This window comes from Protopterus annectens, chromosome 5.part0 (genome assembly GCF_019279795.1).
Source record: "Protopterus annectens isolate FY-2018-M chromosome 5.part0, PAN1.0, whole genome shotgun sequence".
NCBI classification, from domain to species: Eukaryota; Metazoa; Chordata; order Ceratodontiformes; family Protopteridae; genus Protopterus; species Protopterus annectens.
This window is the reverse complement of record NC_056735.1, coordinates 1,246,460,420-1,246,482,321: the sequence shown is the minus strand read 5'-3', so window position 1 is coordinate 1,246,482,321 and position 21,902 is coordinate 1,246,460,420. Positions and strand designations below refer to the sequence as shown.

The window sequence follows — 21,902 nt, the reverse complement described above, 5'->3', positions numbered from 1 at the left end:
ACTGGTTCGAAGTGTAAGGTAATGTCAGCAGAAACATTCCCTAAAGTGAGGGCCGGTGAACAACTTAGTTTGGTCAGTTGTGCGAAGCTTGTTGCTTATGTAGATGAAGAGATTCAAACCAAAGGGGGAGTAGTGCTTTCATGCTGTTCGGCTGAGAATAGTTGCAGCTTGCAATGTTATAGTCCAAATACTTGTGCAGTCATTATTACGTCTCAGAGACAGTTTAAGAATTCATTTAAACTGTTTTCTTTTAACAAAGAGGTACACCATGTAAGCACATGTCCCACTTCCAGCTTTACTGATAATATTTTCTCAGAGTATGCTGATGCTTTTGATGACAGGCTAGGCAAACTTCTAGTTTTGCACTCCATGAAAGTAGACCCAGAGGTCAGTCCGGTGGTCAGACCAGCAAGAAGAGTTCCAATAACTATGCAGGACAATGTCAAGTTCCAGTTAGACAAAATGGTGCAGCAAGGCGTGATTTGTCCAGTCACAGAACCAACTGAGTGGGTATCTTCCATGGTAGCTGCTTATAAGAAAAATTCAGATGGAACCAGAATATGCATTGACCCAATTGCAACTCCTATGCCAAATGCCACTGTTTTTTCTGACTTAGATGCAGAGAGTTCATTTTGGGAAGTGATGCGTGATCACAATTCTTCACTACTGACTACATTCAGTACCCCATTTGGTAGACAGAGATTCCTCAGGATGCCTTTTGGAGTAAATTCTGCCAGTGAAGTCTTTCAGTGTGCAGTGGAGCAAATTGTTTCAGGCTACCCATGTGCAATAATAGATGATTTACTAGTTGGAGGTAATTGTGAAGCAGACCATGACAGAAACCTCAGGAAAGTTCAGGACAGAGCACGTGAAGTGAATTTAAAGCTCAAGTCTGTGAAATGTACATTCAGACTACCAGAAGTTACTTATGTAGGTCATTTATTTACCAGTTCAGGCTTACAACCAGATGCTTTTAAACAAGCAGCCATTCTTGAGATGCCAGCTCCAGACAATGTCCAAGCTCTACAGAGTTTTCTTGGTATAGTTAACTGTTTGGGCAAATTTATCCCTGACTTTAGTGAGTTATCAGCACCTTTAAGAGAGCTTACATTCAAAAATGTTGCATGGTCATGGTTAGAACACCACCAGAGAGCATTTGATAACTTCAAACAGCACATTGCTAACCTACCTACATTAAGATACTATGATGTCCACAAACCAGCAGTCCTTTCCTGTGATGCTTCAAAGTTCGGTCTTGGTGCAGTTATTCTTCAAGAGGGTAGACCTATTGAGAGGGAACTTTTGGCAGTTGTGTTTGCATGTTTTGAAGTTCCATGATTATATTTATGGCGGAGCAATTCAGATAGAAACTGACCATCAACCTCTAGTTACTATTTTAAAGAAGCCTACACATTCCGCTCCAGCAAGACTTCAAAGAATGATGCTCAAATTGCAAAAGTTTAATTTCAAAATTGTCTATACAAAAGGTAAACTTCTTTATCTGGCTGATACCATATGCAGATCACCCAGAAATACCACGGAACAACTTGATGCAGAGAATTTTGACTTGGATGTCATGGTAATTTTTCTACCACCAGACTTGATGAGCTGAGAAGGTCATACAAAGACTGATCCAATTTTGCAAAAGCTCAACCACTTCATCAGTGTAGAAAGGCCATCAAAGCAGTCCTGTGTACTGCCAGAAGTACAACCTTATTTACCATAGAGAGATGAGATGCTGATGGAAGATGTTTATCATTTTCAAAGGCTGAAAAGTTGTTTCCTACTTCCTTGCAGCATGAATGCTTTCAGATTTTACATCATGGCGCCCAGGTTCCTATTCTACCAATAGAAGGGCGAGAGGACTAGTGTTTTGGCCTTCTCTATCGAAAGCCAGTGATAAAGTGATTTGTTCTTGTTCAGTGTGCAACATTACTAAGCCACATTTGCAAAAAGAGCCACTTCAGGTAAGCCAAATTCCTGAACTACCTTGGTCAACAGTAGCAATTTATATATTTAAGTGGAACAGTCAACATTACATAGCGTTGGTAGACTCTTATTTGAACTGGTTTGAGATTGATTTGCTACCTAACCTAACGTCCATTGCTGTTATTACTAAGATGAAACATAATTTCTCAGTCCATGGTAGTCCATACAGTTATTTCTAACAACGGTTCTCCGTTTACCAGTCAGTTGTTTCAGAGATTTACTAAAGAGTGGGACTTTATCAATGTTACTAGCAGTCCTGAATATCTTCAGTCAAACTGCCTTGCTGAACGTGCAGCACAGAGTGCAAAGTAATTACTAGAAAGGTCAAAGCGCGACAATACCGATATCTTCTTGAATTTACTCAATCTTAGAAGTTTACCCAGTGACAACCAACTAGGCTCGTCTGCTCAGAGACTTCTGTCTAGGCAAACCAGAACAATCTTGCCTATCAGTTCTAGTTTGTTGGTGCCTAATGCTAAAAACAGAGCAATCAAAGCCCAGTTTTTTAAGCTGCGTTCTTCTCAGAAGTCCAGCTATGATAAAACGAGCAGATTTTTTCGTCCGTTAAAAGGAGGAGAAGACAGTAAGAATGCAAATGACAAAGGGCTTTGATTGAATTGGTCAAGTGAGAGGTATATGTACCAAGCTGAGATTCTACTTAGTGGAATCTGAGGGTGTAGAGTACAGGAGAAACCACAGATATCTTCTTCCAGTGTCAGAAACAATATTGCAGTGGGCGGAGCTAGCTGGCCAGCTAAATACAGCACATTTACTGAGCTCTATAAAATTAATATAATAGACAGGTATTAGACTAATGTATATATTTAAATTTTTATAAAATCTAGTTACTAATAATCTAAACTTTAACTTTACAAACTTTGAAGTTTTTATTCCAAACAATTCCTGTCAAATTATTTGAGACTAAACTTGAAGGAAAATGAAAAGCTCCGAGTCTTCACAATCTGATGCTGCACTGAGGAAAGAACTACATCTGGTGTCTTCCACTCTACAGTCAGTATCACTGAAGATAGATGTCTTCCAACACACGCTGGAGAATTTAAGTGAGAAAAGTTCTAAACAAACTGAAGCTTTTAGAGACCTTTTTCAACATCAAAATAAAATAATGGACATGGAGACAGCCATAACTGACATATATGGAAGATTAGAGGAGGATGCACTGCATACAGACTTTTTTCTCAAACAAAACACATAGCTAATGAATAAAATTGATGACCTTGAAAATCTGTAGTGAAGATGTAATGTTTGAATTTTCATAGTACGAGAGGTGAGAATATGATTTTATTTTTGAATAATTGGATTCCCAAAATGTTAGACTTGCAAGAAAGGCTCTCATGTAGTATAGAAAGAGCTCATAGGGTAATTGGTAATCTAGTGTGCACATCCCCCAAAGCAACACCGAGATCTATTGTAAAATTCCTCCCTTATCTTGATAAGGAACTAATGTTGAAGGAAAGCCCCATTAAAATTTAACCAACATCCCATCAGATTTGACAATTATTACTCTGAGAGAATTTTGGAAATGGGGAAGAAATGTTGACCACTGGTTAAACATCTGAAGCAAAACAACATCATACCACAAATATTGTATCCAGCAAAAATCAAAATGCACCTTTCTTCTGGTGCAAGAATCTTTAATAACCTGGATGAAGCTGTCACCTTTATAACAAACAGTAACCTAACAACCATCCCAGAAGATGTCAACTTTTCCCTGTCTTCTTTAAAGAGAACATCTGAGAAAAATACATGGAATGATGTCAAAAAGAAGAAACCAACTGAGACTTCAACTCGCAACAAATTCATCTCTCAAAGAATCAGCTGGTAAATAAATAAATCAAATTTTGTTTGTTTTTTTTTTTGTTAGTGATTAATGTCTCAATTCATACTTCCTGCACCATTATGGTAGTAAATGCTGTTTGAATATCATTTAATGTACAGAGAAAATAGTTAACGAACAGCAATAATATTAAGAAATTGCTTAAAAACTTTGAATCTCATTGCATACTGAGATAATTTATAGCCAAAAAGAAAACAAAAACAGAACTGAGTCGATTTACAAATAAGGCACTGTTAGTAAATCTAATATTTGCAGCTGCTTCTTTAAGTGAGTTGGGGAAGGGCTCCGTGCTGCATACGTGTATAAATCTTTATTAAAATAGTAATGCAGCTTGTTTAACCATCTGCATATAATATAAAGTGTCACAATAACTTAATTGCATTAGATAACCTGTTTATTTAACATTAAATACTCAATTTAATGTCTTATTAATGTTAGAGTATCTGTTGAACTAACATCCACTAGTAAACATGGCCCCAGTGTTTAGCTTTATTTTTTCCTTTTTACCTCACTATGCCATTTTTTATTCTTATTTCGTTGGTTTGTTGTACCAGTAGTGGTCCGTTATTATTTGTTCATTAGTATGTCTATTTCTCATGATTCTGAGGGTGCTGTACAACTTGAGAACAACAACGGAGGGACCGAAGGGTCAATAGGGAAACTTACAGCATTAATTATGCAGCTATCCCAGCGAGTGGATAGCTTATATAAAAGGATACAAACTGCAGGACCTAATTTTCATCTTAATGGTGAGCAGATGCTTAGGAACAGCGCCACCTTTGAATTTAATGCAGTCTGGGCAGTTTAATGAAAAAGAAGAACGTGGTGAACACAAAAGGAGATTTTAAGATTTTTAACTTCCCTAAATTTTGTGTAGATGAAGAAGTAGCAAATGTTTTATCTAAGGGGACTACCTTCATTCCAACTAATTCTTTCAGTTTCACTAACACTATGATTAACATAAAAATGTTTTTAAGGAAAATGAACTTTAGTTTAATGTATCAAGATGCTATTTACAATGTGAATACTAGGTTTAACATTAGTAGTATATATATAAGCCCCCTTTACACCCAAAATTAATGTTGTATGAAAGAATGTGTGAACAAGAATTAAAGCATTTAGATGTGCTTAATACAGTAAAAAATCACACGCATAATTTGAGTGAAAATGAGCTAAATGTTCTGAAAAAATTAAGAGAAGAGAGAGTAGGAGTCATGAAACCAGATAAAGGGGGGGTGCAGTTATGTGCAAAGACATGTATGTAAATAAATTATATGAGATATTAAATACAGACACAGATGTGGAAGTGTCATTAAATGAATTGAATGGTGCTTATAGAAAACTTTATGGGCAAATTAATGACATTTTTTAGAAAGACCTATCACTCTAGATTTATACAACTATCTTAACGTCATAACTCCCAGAATCCCAATTTTTTGGGACCCCCAAAATTCATAAAAACATGGAGAAAACCCCCCCCCCATATGAGACCATTAGTTGATGGCAGGAACTCTATTACTTTGGCATGTGCAAAATATATTGATTATGAATTTTAAAAGGTCCTGGAGAAAGAAGAACAGATTCGTAAAGACTCCTGGACCTTTTTAGAGCATATGAATAATGTCGAGTTTAACCATGGCATTCTAGTTACTATAGATGTATGTGATTTATACACAATGATTCCACAAAATATAGGCTAGAATGGGTTAATGAGATGCTCATACATCATCATCATATGACACATGACTTAGTGAATTTAATCATGGAATTATTAGAAATAGTATTAAGTAACAATTTCATAACCTTTAACAAACAATATTTTCTGCAGAAAAATAGTATTGCCATGGAGTCACCATGTGGGGGTGCCTATGCTAATTTAGTTATGGCATTTTGGGAGAAGAACTATGTATTTAAAAGTGAATATAAAGAGTTTATCAAATCATATCACAGATTTCAAGATGATATTAGTATAATCTGGAAGGGCACAATAGATTGAGTTTCTAACATATATTAATACTACTACTGATTTTTTTAAAATTCACATGGGACATCAATGTTGAGTATATGAATTATTTTGATGTGCATCTTATGAAAAACAAGGTTAATGAAAAGTATACAGCTGTGATTTATAGGAAGGAATCTTATTCAAATTGTTTCCTACACTATAGCAGTTGCCATCCGGAGCATCAGAAAAACTCTGTTATTAAAGGTCAATTAGTAAGAGCAGCCCGGATGGTCACTGTCTTTGATCAATTTCTAGAGGAATGTGTTTTTTACGTGACATGTTTCTCAATAGAGGTTATCCAGAAATGTTAGTTGAAACTATGTTACAAGAAGTTACTATCAAAAGACAGAACGGATATTTTAAACCCATTCTTAGTGGATCAAGGGTGGTATATAATGGTAGTACCCCATTGTATATCATTAATAGTGGTTCTAATAATGATAATAGTAGAGACATAGCAAAAGAAATTAAGTTTTCGAAAGCACTTGTCCTAACATTCTCTCAAGAACACAATATGATCAGAGATATTATGGACAATTGGAATATTGTTGTGGAAGATTCCTACTGTAGGAACCACATCAGTGAAAAACCAGGTAGAAGTTTTAAGGATATTTTAAAATATAGTAATAGTTCATTTTTGAATGGCATGACAGGTATGACTAAATGTGGGGCTTGTCATTGGTACCACAAAATAAAAATAGGGGAAGTGTTTTATGTAAGGAAAAGGAAGTATCACTTACATGGCAAGTACAACTGGAAATCTAAAGCGGTAGTATACCTGGCCACATGCAATTCATGCCCAATATCCTATATAGGGAAAACAGACAGTTTAGCCAAAGAATATATGAGCATGAATATGCTATTAAGAAAAACAGTTCTAGTAATGCACTAGCTAAACATATTAGTGAATACAAAGATCACCAGTTCTCCTTCATGGCAATTGACCATGTAGAGATAGAGAACAGGAGACCTTGGGACTTGTATTTAGAGTTAAAAGAAATTAACACACAAGCTGATATGTGGCCTGGTATAAATGAGCGGAGCACAATCACCCCTACATTAAAATTAAAGGCATTACAAAGGAATAAAATGATATGACATAATGAAATCACTATCTTACTTTGAAATAATTTTGGACCTTTTGTATGCCATTATTTAATTATTTTGTCCTCTTTTTATTGTATTTTTATTGCATTTTATATAATGCATGCAAAATATATTTCTTAACATTTTTAAATATATTTTTTGCTTAGCATGTAAACGTAATAAAGAAGTGTTTAAGTATTATATTTGTTAAATTGTTACATATTTTGAACAAATGTCATTAAGGTTATCAATACCAATAATAGAATATTTATTAAAGTTTTTAGTTTTTAATATAGATTTCATATATATAACATACATATTTTCTAATATTTTATAATACTTACACTTTTTATACTATTGTTTTAGATGTTTTCTAGTCCCTTCAATATATGATCATTCATGGTTTTATGAAATAGGTATACCATGCTTTTTGATTATTGCATTCAGGTATTTGGTTCCATATATTTTTATGCATTCTCTTCTTCGGTTAAGGAAGGTGATTAAGTGTGAGCAGGTGGTTTTAATTTAGCATCAACTGGAATTAGTTTTTGTATTAAAGGAAGTGATGTCAGTATTTTGTAACAGTCTGAAGACGTTTAGCAGGAGTTAAACGAAAAGCACGTCACATTTGTTGTTTATATTCATTTTTTTTTTTTTTGGTTAAAGTGCCGTTTTGTGATACAACTTGGATTGGCGTTTTTTAGCTTGGTGGCTCCTTGTTTCATTGGTTTGTTGTACCAGACATGGCCCATTATTATTTGTTCATTAGTTTATTCAAAGAATGTTTAAATTCGAGGTGAAGCTTTTTGTTTACCTCAAGATGACCCTCGAGCTTTTTTTAAACTGCCTTGTCATCCCTAAGGTTTCTGAAAGCTGTTAGTCCGTTCTGCTATGTTGCACTCTACAGGAAGTATAGACAACAGTATTGTAGCTGCACCCTTAGCTTCAAACTTCCTAAGTAAAGCTAAAAATACTCAGACTGCTGCATTTAAGTAAGTTAGATTCTTTTTTTTATATAAAAAGTTACTATTTTCAAGCTGATGTTTCGAAATTGGAAAATAGCAGTTTAATATGATTAAAGACATGCAGGTATGTGTGTGCGTGAATGAGTCTGCCTTCTTTGAAGGTTGGACATCGGGCTGGCAACTCCACACCGTAAAAATCCACTGCCAATCATTAGTGGACTGGAGTTCCGCTTTGGTGACCCTTAACTGGGAAAAGCCATTACATTACTTACTAATTTAAATTAAAGCTAACAGAAACAAGTATAAGCCTGAATCAGTCCAGACTTAGAAACATAAATATACAGAATTTAAAGTTTGTGGTAGTGGTTCCTGATTATGTAATACTTGAAGACAGCAAACTGTACAAGCTTTTGAGAACATTTTGTTATAACTGTACCCTCAAGCCTCAGTGCCAAGGAAGTTCTGTTAGACTGAAGACAGGTACAGACTATTTGTACAGCAGAACCTGGTTAACAGCTTTTTCACTTTGCTGCATAAGACTAGAGGGCCTATATGGGTGTCATCTAATAACATTTTTGACTAGAAGGTGTTATAGCTCTGCTAATTGTAGACAATGCAATTACATTCAAAAAAGGTGTTGTAGCCCTGCTAATTATAGACATTAAGGTAGTGACATGTGAAAAAAAAAATCTCCTGTTTCATTACTATGGGGACAAGAACATGTGTGCGATGGTCCTGGATGCCACTGTCAAACAGTACTTTTCAGAATCCTTTGCTGACAACCCTTAGGGTGAATAAGTACACAGTTAAATGTGATTATGATACTGTAGATAGCTGCACTGTGATAGTGGCCTCTGGTCCAGTTCAGTCAGCAGATTATGGCTATATAGAAGCTTTTATAACTGTAAAAATCTTAAGAAAAACTTCTGAGAATCATCTGTCTTTTATGAGGTGAATAAAGGTGTAAACAACTAGGTTTAACATGGATTAAAATATACGAGTTGACCTCTAGTAGTAAACTTAAAAACTGCAAGTATTGTTACATCAATACAACCTAGTTAATGATTGCTTCTCTTATTACAAAGTTTCTTGAAATTTCTCTATTATATGTAAAATAACTATAAAGTAGCTACACTCCAACTGAGATTGTTTAGAAAACAACAAGAGCAAGTTAAGAAGACCTTGCAGAAGTAAAAGAAATAATAAATGCAAGATGAATGGTTAGAATATAACCCATAATAAATTGTCTGCATCTGAACAGAAGATGAAATAGAGCGTAATGTAAGGAAGTTTGTTTTAATAATACAGGAAATGTAATCATCACTTTTACTTAATGCTTAGTAATATGACGCTGTTATTACCATTATAAGAATAGCCTACATGAATTTTGCAGTGTTGAACAGTCAGCGTTATGCACATTTTAATGTAGTCACCTCACTTTCCCTTTATTGATTTGATCATTCACTACTACTTGTTACAAATAATATAGATAACAATGACTTCAGACTTTTAATCTTATAAAAATAAATGCAGACCAACATTATCTATTCACATTTTAATATTAACAAAATTAACTGTAGTACATTTCACTGAGGTAACTATGAAGCCCTTTAATGTTAACCTAAGAGAAATCTTTGGGAGCTTTTACATCCAGCTTTTACTTGATTAGAACAATGTAGATGACCAAAAGATTAGAGTGTTGATGAATAACTATGCTCAATCAATCATTTATGCATTTTTTATGTATGTATTACACTGTCCCACGGTAGCGTTGTTGCCTCACAGCAAGAGGTTCTCCCGTTTGATTCTCGGCTGGAGTGCGGGGAGTGCCTTCTGTGTGGACTATGCATGTCCTCCCCGCGGTTGGGTGGGCGTTCGAAAGACGTGTAAATGGGCGTGCTTGTTGAAAGTTGAACATCAAACTGGCACCTCGGCGTTCGTGAAAATCTACTGCCAATCATTAGCAGACCGGAGATCCGCTGTGGCAACCCCTAACCGGGAAAAGCCGAAAGACAACAACATTACACTGTCCCAAAAATTTTCACACAAGTTGGTTAATTAACATGTTTTTAAATACAAAATGAGCCTTTCAGTTGCACTGACATATACTCTAACTAGATATAAATGTCTGAGCCAGGCTATAGGCTCCTTTGGTGTTCATTACTGTTGCTTACAATACTTTCTAATATATGTGCACCAGTCTTTTGAAATATATATATATATAATATCATAAAAGGGGGAGCTCAACTTCCGTTTTACCTGTTTATTTTTGGATAATGTAATTAAAATATTAATTTTTATTAAGTCTAGCTATTAGATGTAATGGGATCCTATCTCACCTACATTCATAAGACTCGGCCACTATATAGTAGAACGAAGTCTCTAATTGGCTGGGCTACGCCTTATCCCAGTATGCACCACGCCTGCTTCCCCAGATCTCGTTTGCCGCTTTTCAAGCTAGACGTGGTCTCGACTTGGCTGGAGCTAAGTGTTTTTTTTTGTATACTTTTTGGTTTTTTGACCTAGGGTTTTCTTCACGAATTTAACAAACAGCTGTTTTAACAGCTTTACGTGTGTGTGTGAACCGTTTTCGGTGTGATTGATAATTTTTATACTTACCGGGCAAGGCCCGTTTAAGTTAGAGGGCCCTTGCCCTTATTTGTGAGTTAATGTGCTTATTTGTGAGTCAATCTGTTGAATTTTGTCTACTTTAAGGTTTGTTTGATTGATCGAGCCCGTTTAAGTTAGAGGGTTTCTGCCCGATTCATGTTCTGTATCTCGGGCCAGTCCCGTTTTGAGTCAAGGGCTCGTGCCCTACTTTAAGGTTACTTTTTGTGGTAAAAAAATTGTTGTGTGATAGGATGTCTAAAGAGCAGAAGTCTGGCTTTAAAAAGTGCACCAAGTGCAATTACAAAATGTCTATTACTGATAGCCATGCTGTTTGTGTTTATTGTTTAGGACCGAAACATTTGCAGGAAACATGTAGTGTTTGTCATGCTTTTTCCTCTAGGGTCCTTCAAGAACGTAAAAATAAATTGATCCTTAAGGGCCTTATTAAGCCCTCTTTTGAGGAAGCCTTGGCTTCTCCTTCCTCTCCAGCTTCTAAAAAGAAAAGGTCGTCTGCTCCGACCAGTCCGTCGGAACAGACTTCCAAGAAGCATAGATCGACCTCTTCTTCCTCGGCTCCAATGGCTTCGGAGCCTCGGGTGGAAGGGTCTGCCTCGGTACCTCTTTCCTCGGCTCCATTGGTGTCGGAGCTGAAGGTTGGGGGATCGAGAGGCGAATCATCTGCCTCGGCTCCTTTGGTCTCGGAGCCGTTGGAGGTGTGCAGCTCAGACTCCCCCCCCCCCCGGCCCCGAAGTCTCCTTCGGCGCCGATGCTTATTCATACGGTTCCGGATCCGGTGCCGATGGTGTTGGAGCCATTTCGGAGCTGGTCCCCTGGTCTATCGGAGCCGAGAGAGAAATCGTCTCGGCCCCCATCTATTTCCTCTAAATCCTCCAGATTGTCAGACTCAGATTTGGACAGAGTTATCCAGAGGCTTTTCCAGTCCCCGGTTTTTGCAAAAATGGTCTCGGCTCCAGCCCACTCGGCTCCGTAGCCGGTCCCCACTTCGCATCAGATTCCTCCTCCAACCTCCTCGGAGCCATTGGAGTCGGTGATGGTAGAGCGGAGCAGAGTCGTCCAGTCGGAACCGAGACTCCCTCGAAGCCTCTCTGTTCCGACCATCATTCCTACCCTGTCCTCGGCGTCAGGGTTCGGTACCGGGACTTCCTCGGTCGGAGCCGAGGGGAACACTTTGGAACTGGTAGCTTCGGTGTCTAGTCTCTAGTCTTCCCCTCGGAGCATCGGCCGCAGGGATTCCCGGTACCATCGTGGTCTCTCAGCCGGTGTCCTCCGTAGAGTCTGGAGGTCCTGCTTTTGAGGCCATGAGGAGTGCGCTGGCCATGTCCTTGCCGGCTCAGCAAGTCTCTACCTCACCGTCCCTAGACTTGGGAACTGGTGCTTCTGGTGTGCTTCATTCCCACGACAGTGGGGCCCCAGGGCCTGAGGATACCCCCTTGGGGGGTTCCCTTCTTCCGGGAGGTCCTTCTGAATCCGCTTCAGATGAACCTCCAAGAAAGAAATTGTGCAAGAGGAAGCACATTGACTCCCAGGATAAGTCTATCACATCAGATACTCACCTCGATGATGCGGAGGGGTCCCCAAAATCGTCTTCGGATGACGTCTCATTCTCAGATATCCTCGAGATCCTGAGACAGAGAGGCGATTGGCAGTCCAAAACCCCTTCCGCAGAGGAGTCAGTCTTCCTCAAGGCTTTTGGGGCCCAGCCCTCCGCCTCCTGGGTGTCTCCACCCTTCGATGAATTGCTAGATTTAGTTTCTCGAAGGGTGTGGGAACACCCTGACTCTGTGGAACCGGTGCCCGCCAGGCCTAACAAGTTCCTCTTAGCCCCTCCTCAAAAGGAATTTTTGACCAAAGGAGTTGCAGTAGATGCGATGGTGGTGGTATCTGCCACTCAGGACATGGCAGAGGCTTCAACGTTTATTCACCCTCCTAATAAGGATTCCAGGAGTATGGATAGGAACGGGAAGCATACCCTTTCTTCAGTGGCCTTTACCCTGCGGTAGCTGAATTATCATTTTACCAGGCTCTAAAGGGACCTCCTCAAAGAGTTAGGTGAGTGTTTTACGGGTAATCTTCCTGAGGCATTAGCCCAAACTGTTGGCGCCCAGATGACTACCCTATCTTCGATAGTCAACTCGTCCATGAGGCTCATCTCATATGCGGCCGAAGGGGCGAGTAGAGCAGCGGGAACAGGCGTGGCTCTTAGAAGACATGCCTGGTTACGCTTGTGTCCCTTTGCGGAGGCCTTTAAGTCTTCCTTCACCGACACCCCCTTTAATGGGTCCTCCCTGTTTGGACCCAAGGTGAAGGACACACTGACTCGATGCGAGCAGAAGGGCAAGACCTTGACTGCCGTGGGGGCCCGTTTTTCCGCTCCCTCTAGACCTTACCCCAAGGCCCAGAGAGGAGGGAAAATGTGGTTCAGAAAATCTCAAAGGTCTTTCCCTACTCCACCGAGTGATCCCCTCTCTAGAGGCAGGGGGGGATTCAGGAAGACGCCGCCCCAGAGGCGGCAGAGGCCCCCGTAACTCTGGAGACTGCGATTCCTTTCGTGGTTCATCCTACGCTCACCGTCCCTGAGACGTGGCCCGACTGCTTATCTCCAGAGCCAGTCGGGGTCGCTTTGTGGAACACCCGCAGGCTTGGGAATCTATCACCAAGGATCAGTGGGTGCTCCGAACCATAACCGGAGGCTATCTCATCCCTCTCATCAAGCCCACTCTTCCTATCAGGAAAATCCCGGATGTGCCACCCAGTCAGCGGGATCAAGCAGCGGTCGAGGTCTCAAAGCTGCTAAGAAAAGGAGTCATCCAGCCTGTCTCCGCCGACCAGATCGGATCAGGAACTTACTCAAGACTATTTTTGGTGCCAAAAAAGACAGGGGACTTAAGGCCCATTTTGGACCTCAGATCATTGAATCACTTTGTAAAAAAATCCAAATTCCGAATGGTCACCCTTGAGTCCATTCTCCCGTTATTGGAGAAGAATGTCTGGATGTGCTCCATAGATCTCAAGGACGCTTACTATCGCATCCTGATAAGTCAAGAGTCCAGGAGTCACTTACGCTTCCGCCTGGGAACCAGTCATTTTCAATTCCGAGCACTGCCCTTTGGTCTCACCACAGCCCCCAGGGTGTTCACCAAGTGTCTGGCAGTAGTGACAGCTCACTTGAGAAGTCTAAGATTCCAAGTGTTTCCCTATCTAGACGACTGGCTCCTTACTGCCACCTCCAAGCATCTATTAGTTCGGGCGATTATGACCACAGTCAGTTTAGGTCATTCACTAGGAATCACGTTCAATTGGGGAAAATCTGTGCTGCAGCCGTCTCAGCGTATTACCTTTATAGGCGCAGAATTAGACACAAGAAGAATGTGGGCATTCTTGCCGGTAGAAAGGATTCAGGTCCTACAGTCTCGGGTTCAAACCTTGTTACCCAGATCACTAGTTCAGGCCAGACTGATTCTGCAGTTATTGGGCACTATGGTCTCGACCATTCTTCTAGTCCCCTTAGCCAGGCTGCACATGCGGGTGCTGCAATGGCTACTGTCGGTTCAATGGTCCTTTCAGGATCTCCCCTTGAACCATTTGGTTCAGATTACAGAAATTTGCCGTCGGGACCTACGTTGGTGGCTGCTTCGGTCCAACCTGGACCAGGGGCGACCCTTTGCCCTTCAGCCTCCCGTCGCCACGGTGACCACGGACGCCTCCCAGACAGGGTGGGAGGGCATTATCTGGACAGGTCTGTCCAAGGCACGTGGCAGGCTCACGAAACGCACTTACATATCAATATCCTGGAAATGAGAGCGGTGCTACTGGTGTTGCAAGCACTTCATCATGCTCTTCCCCGGGGTACTATAGCGATCCTATCCAACAACATGTCGGTAGTCTGGTACATAAACAAGCAAGGCGGAACCAGGTCCTACCCTCTTTGCCGAGAGGCCATGAGAGTGTGGCATTGGGCGATTTCTACCCAGCGTTTCCTAGTGGCAACGCACATTCTGGGGAAATCCAATGTGATTGCAGACAGGCTGAGCAGGACTCTCCTGTTGCCCCACGAGTGGTCCCTCAACTACAGGGTGGCTGCAAACATCTTCGCCAAGTGGGGCCTCCCTTGTTGCGACTTGTTCGCCAGCCCTCACAATGTGAAATGCAGGGAGTTCTTCACTCTGACTCCCTCTCAGGGGCAGATTCCCAGGGGCGCTCTAGCTCACAGTTGGCCCCCCCGATCTACTTTACGCCTTCCCTCCGGTTCCCCTTCTCCTGAAGGTGATACAGAAGGCGATTTATCTAGGAAGCGACATGATTTTGATCGCTCCACACTGGCCTCGTCAGGTTTGGTTCACCTTCCTTTTGAGGTATGCGGTGGAGGGCCCATGGTTTCTGGACCTGGTGCCCGACCTGTTAACTCGTCAGTTGGGACAGTCTCACCCATCCCTCAGGTCCTTGAGGTTGGCCGCCTGGTTACTCCACTTCCAACCTTAGTCAGAGATAACTCTCTTTCTCCAGACGTCATCCACATTTTGTCCTCTTCTCACAAACCTTCCACTATTAAATTGTATTCCAACAAGTGGAAGAGGTTTGCTCTTTGGGCCCAGCAACGAGGTATAGATCCCCTTACCGCCCCAGTACCTCAGGTTTTAGAATTCCTGGCTTTGTTTTATTTGGGCTCTTCAGTTTCCACAATTAAAGTCCAACTGGCGGTTATCTCTAATTTTCATGTCTCCTTTGAGCCTTCCTTAATGGCAAACAGGCTTTGCAAATCTTTCCTTAAAGGAGCGTGGGTCCTTCGGCCCCCAATAGCCCATCCTGTGCCCCCTTGGGACCTGAATATGGTTCTAGCTTCTCTAACTGCCCGCCCCTTTGAACCAGCAGCTACTTGTGATATAAAATTTCTATCTTGGAAAACCGCCTTTTTGGTAGCAATAACCTCTGCCAAGCGGGTCTCAGAGCTTCAGGCTCTCTGTTCTAATCCTCCTTATTTGACTTTTCACAAAGACAGTGTGTCCCTCAAGTTAAATCCCTCTTTCTTGCCCAAGGTAGCATCCCCCTTATGCATTCAACAATCCTTGGAGCTCCCTGTGTTTTTTCCCAAATGCTCCAATAACGCAGAATATATTTTCCATCAGTTAGATGTTCACAGACAACTGCGTTTTCATTTAAGTAGGACCAATCAGACACGAAAGTCAAATCAGCTGTTTGTATCCTTTTGCGGAAAATAGGTTGGGTCAGCCGGTGGCAAAAACCACCATAGCCAAATGGATTAAAGATTGCATTTCCTTCATTTATTCACGGTCCGGCAAAGAACTACCCTTCCCAGTCAGGGCTCATTCTACCAGGGCAATGGCTACTTCGGTAGCATTCCACTCCAAATTATCGATAGATGATATCTGTGCGGCCGCTACCTGGACTTCTCCGCACACCTTCATTTCTCATTACAAGATAGATGTGGCCTCTCGGGGTAGAGCTTCTTTTGGTTCCACAGTTCTCAGGAGTGTTTTCCAATGAGCCACCCGGGATTTAGGTGCTAGGGACGCTGTCCCATCAGTTATGAATGTAGGCGAGATAGAATCCCATTACATCTTTTAGTTATGTACTTACCATAACTTCGGATGTATGGGATCCATCTCGCCTACATTCATACGTACCCGCCCTCCTTCCCCCTTCCCATTGGATTTAGAGGGAATTTTGCTACTTACTGAGTTTTTTTTCTCTTGAAGGACTTTAGTTTGTTACAGTTGCTGGTATGTATCTGTGTCTGGATGTAGGCATGAAAGCAAACAAACAAGATCTGGGGAAGCAGGCGTGGTGCATTCTGGGATAAGGGGTAGCCCAGCCAATTAGAGACTTCGTTCTACTATATAGTGGCCGAGTCGGAGCCGATGGATTGGCTCCGAACCCATCAGTTATGAATGTAGGCGAGATGGATCCCATACATCCGAAGTTATGGTAAGTACATAACTAAAAGATAAATATTTTGTACTTGTTTTAAACTCCTTTGATCTCATATAGTAATGCACGTCAGAGATAGGAACCTCAGCATCCAGTATTACATATTTAACTTAAGATATTAATATATGGGTCATATTTTGTTTTTATATGTGTTTCTTCTTTTTCCTCACTACATTTAATAACTTAGTGGAAACTGTTCACTAAATTGTATGTTTACAGCACAAGTCTCTTTACTAGTACATTTTAGAGCTGATAGGTATGTTCATGATGGTTTGGGAAAGCAGTTTGACTGATTTTATCTCGTCTTTCAAAGTGGGAATTTTTTTACTTCCATGTATGTGTTGGAGAATTACATTATTTCTTTCTCTGTTTTAATATGATTATTTTGTTTCTTTCTGCACTTAGGTCTGATTATAATATACTTCACATCCTATTCACAGTCATGATTCTTACAAACATGTCACTTAAACAAATCAAAGTTTGGAAGTCTCATCCTTTCATTGAATGCTTTGATATAATAAAATCAGTTATTACTGACCATTGGAGAAATTACTCTTATAATTTGCCTCGTCTTTGTCTTTAGCTTCACTTAATGTAAATGGCATCAGTAATTCAAAGAAGGGGTCAAACCTCTTGAGATACCTTTACTTAAACTACAAATAGTATTCCTACAAGAAACACATTTTAAAAATCAGAAAGAGATGTTTGGAAACCAAACACTCGTATGATACTAGCTCATGCTTCATTTAAGTCTAAAAGGAGAGGTGTGATGATCCTGTGGAAGAATAATATTATCTGCCTTCAAATATTATATAAGCATAAAGACTCAGAAGGACTACTAGCTATCACTATCCTAAAATTCAGTCATAGAATTTGGATGCTTGTTAACCTATACTGGTTCCCAGGACTAGGTGCTTCCACTGCTAAGCAACATCTTGATCTTATTGATAGTATATCAAAAGAGAATCTGATTCTATGGGGTGATTTTAACTGCTTATTGGGTAATTCTGATACAAGTAGTCGTCCACTTAGACTAACATCCACTGCTAAAATTCTTAAGAAATGGAAAAATTCTCATAATCTGTATGATGCATATAACTCTAAAAATAAATCACTCTGTTATACACACTGATCATAGATTTAAAACTCAAACCAGAATAGATAAAGGCCTTAACTCCAATGATTTAAAATGAAAGCTTACATCTTTACTATCCTTCTTTTTTCCTTTTTCAGACCATGACTGGCTTATGTTAGATATACAAATAGACTTCACAAAACTAAATACTATTACTAGAATTCCTGCCTATATTGCCAAACGAAAAGACTTTAAACCATGGTTAATTTCAGAATTAAACTTCTTAGAGACAAATAACTCTGAAACAGACATTGTTATGGTTTGGGGTGCTCTAAAAGCATCTATTTATGGTAAAACTATAGTCTGGTATAAGAAAAAAACTTAAGGAATGGGAAATGGAACTACAAAACCTACACTCTCAATTAACCTTGAGATGTAAGTAATCACAATTAAACTCCATTAAAAAAGTAGACACGGTATACAAGAAATATTTAGATATTTTGGCCACAAAAACTCAGCACTAGAAAAAATTAAATTAAACTCTTATTTCCAGACACATGCACAATTTGTCATGAAGAACAAAATTACATACCAAGGCAAATAATATCTTACAATTATTTTATGAAGGTACTAATAAGACAGTTTCTGATATCGGAGCTCTATTAGAAGGCTTTAGATATAATTTCAGCAAACATTATAACTCTGATAATATAAACAAAAACGTTATAGCCCAAGAATTAGTCACTTTAAATTTGAATGTCATCCCAGAAAATCTTAGTACAACTCTCGAGAAATGAATAACTCTAAATGAAATCAAAAATAAATCAAAAACCTTAAACCTAACAAAGCTCCCGACATAGATGGCATCATAGCAGAGATTTATAAGCTTCTTTCAGATTCAATTACATATTTACTTCTTAAGACCCTGGTTGAAGTACAAACTAAAAATGTGATCCCTCCCTCTTGGAGACTCTCCTTGATTACCCCAATTCTTAAATCCGACAAAGATTCGCAGCTATGTAAATCATATAGACCAATTTCCTTATTAAATAATGACTACAAAATCTTTTTCTGTATTTGTGGACAAAATAAAGGTTCCACTTTCACATTTAGTTCATAATGACCATACTGGGTTTATTCATAAAAGGCACACTCATGATAATATCAAAATAATATTAACATTAATAGAATTCTTAAAGAAAATGAAGAAGCCTTGTTAGCGAGTCTAGACATAGAAAAAGCATTTGACTCTGTAAACTGGGATTTTTTATTTGAAACACTAAAAGCATTCTTGTTTCCAATATCTTTCATCTCCATGATAAAGGCTATTTATAAAGATAATTTGGCATATGTCAAATTAGGCCCTTTCACTTTGGAGTACATCCCCATAACCAAAGGCATCAAACAAGGTTGCCCTTTATCCCCGATATTTGATCTTGTCATAGAAATATTAGCATTATCAATAAGAAATAATAAAATCAAAAGCATTAATATTTATAATCAGTATAATTCTAAAATAGCGCTATTTGTGGATCATGTTCTGCTTACCTTACCTTAGAACTAGGCACAATAAATAACTTTCAAAAAATGTCAGGCCTGTACTTTAATAAGGAAAAATCTACACATATCATTCTTAATGACAAAGGGAAATCTCAGCTAGTTAACCAAAGCATTATTGGAAAACAAGTTAATACACTAAACTACTTGGGTATAACCTTATGCAAAAATTTGGAAACAACAAGATAAATTATAAAAGCATATCATTATATCTCAGGTAAATCCATACATAAGTAGCTTGAACAATATGTTTTTCTTTTCATTCAAGGCCAGACTGCAATTGTTAAAAATTGCTCTCCTTCCAAAAATGTTATATATTGTTCTGGCTTGAGGCACCCATCCTGGGAATAATTATAATAAACTCATAAATAAAACTTTATTAAACTTCCTACGGTACCCAAACAAAAACAGGATTGTGTATACGCATCATATTAGATCTTGGAATGGTGGTGGCTTACGATTTGGAAATGTATATTAAAGCATCATTACTTAAAAGCACATTAAATTGGATTGACTCAAATTGAAACTAATATTGGAAAGATCTCCATATAGCTGTAATACAGAATGAAAACTCACTGTCATGTAAAATTCTTTCCATGCATCCTTCCGATAAGTTCTGATTTCTTCTTAGTCACACTGTTCAATATAATGTGACACAACCCACAAAACTAAGCTATCTAAATAACATTATTAACTTTAGAAAAATAATATACTCAAATGCAGATGTCAAATACTGATTTGACATAATAATCCCCTTTAAAATCACAAACAACTTCCCGGATAAACTTCACATTAACATCTTTAATGAATGGGAAACTAAACATTTTATTTGTTGGAACGTATCAAAGACTTGGAAACTTTACAATTTCAGCAAAATATGAAAGACTATAACTTATCGCAAGGTTAGTTATTACTACAAAATATGATTGCTTATTCTCAAAACTTATGCAGAATTATTCAGAACTCTTCTTATTTAGATCAACCTCCCTTAATCACTCTCATATCTGAAATATTTAATGATCAACAGTTTGACAATTTAGTATCCAAGTTATACACTATTTTGTTACAGGTCCATTTTAACAACTAAGCAGTGAAACACAATGACTAATGACTGAAAAGTTGTGGGCTACACACTCGAGTGTGATGACCATTTTACTGCTTTAAGAGTGTTTGTTTTACTGTATCTGTTTTAATTTTTGAAAACAAAAAATCCTATCTCTCTACTCGTTTCCCGTCTTTCTATAACCAGTAGCGTCCAGTTTTCAGATTTTGCTGAATTCTGGGCTGTTTTGTAGTTTCTGTGTTGCCCAGACCTTACTAAAATAGAAGGAAACTTCTGTGTTCATCAGTGAGAGTGGTTAGCTTTGAGCAGCCTATCTGTCGCAGGAGGAGTGGTTTCAGCTTAGAATCTGTAGTTTTATTGGCCATTTTGGGCTATTTCTACCTCTTTCATCTTTCTGTTTAAAAAACGTGTTTGGGCGGTGTTTGCCTTTGTATTCCCTCAGCAAGATCCTGCCTGGGTGTCCCGCAGAGTTCAACAGAAGCAGAGAGAGAAAAGGGAGACTTTGAGTGGATTAAGTACCTCTGTTTTGCTTTTTGTTTCTTATTTTCGCTAGCCACACTATTCCAAGCATTTTTTTATTAAGTTTGCAACTTATATGTACTGTTTTTTTAATTCTGATACTGTTTGCACTGTAACTGATTGTTTTTAAGTGTTTTTGAACTGTTAAGGGCTACACACTCAAGTGCGATAGCCATTTTTCTGCTTAAAAAGTAGTTGTTTTCTGCTTTAAAAGTGGTTGTTTTACTGTATCTGTTTTAATTTTTGAAAAAAAAAACAAAATTCCTGTTTCTCTACTTATTTAATGCCTTTCTATGACCAGTAGAGTCCGGTTTTCAGATTTTGCTTAATTCTGGGCTGTTTGGTAGTTTGTGTTGCCCAGACCTTTACTAAGATAGAAAGAAGCTTCTGTGTTCATCAGTGAGAGTGGTGAGCTTTAAGCAGCCTGTCACTGGAGGAGTGGTTTCAGCTCAGAATCTGTATTTTATTGACCATTTTGGGCTATTTCTATCCCTTTTATCTTTCTGTTTAAAAACACGTGTTTGCGCAGTTTTGTGAGTCACGCAGCACCGCTTAACTAGGGTTAAACTATTCCTGGTGCCAGAAAGTCTGCTCTTCTAATTTTCCCTTAGAACTAGTCAGTTTTCTAGTTTTAGCACTCAAAACTGTATCCTTGTGCTCAGCATTTATTCAAAACTCATTGCAAGCACTAAATAATGTACAAATTACTGCAGCACTCAACTTTCCTCACTTGTTAGGAGGAAAACCGTTTTTAGTACTTAAATTAATAAGCACCTATCCAGGCATGTCTAAGGGTCAGCTCCCAGTATTTTCACCCATCCACCTTATGAATCTGGGCATCTTGGGGCAATGTAGCAATTGCCTCATGTTCACTGACAACTGTCTCCTCCTACCACCCAACAGTACAACCTGTGAGAGATGCACTTATATAGCCAAACTGGAAGCCAAGCTCTCTCCAGCCAAAACTATACTAGACAGTCAAGAGGAGAAGGTAAACACATGCACCACACCCAACACATAGTCCATCAAAACCTACACCACCTACACATAGCAACACAAAACACACACCTACATTCGCGGAAGCTCTCAATAAAAATCTGCCCAAACAACAGAGGCCTCCAAAGCTGAAACTCAAGCAACCACCACACCCCAACACTACCCAAATGACACACAGCCCACAAAATCAGTGTGCCAGTCAGCCTCTGCCCATA

General features: G+C 39.2%; 1 protein-coding gene across 4 annotated transcripts in view; it reads left to right on the top strand.

The window, feature by feature from the left end:
- BBX (BBX high mobility group box domain containing) overlaps nt 1-21,902 on the top strand; it is a 2,705,004-nt gene that overhangs the window by 1,841,312 nt on the left and 841,790 nt on the right. The window lies entirely within an intron of this gene.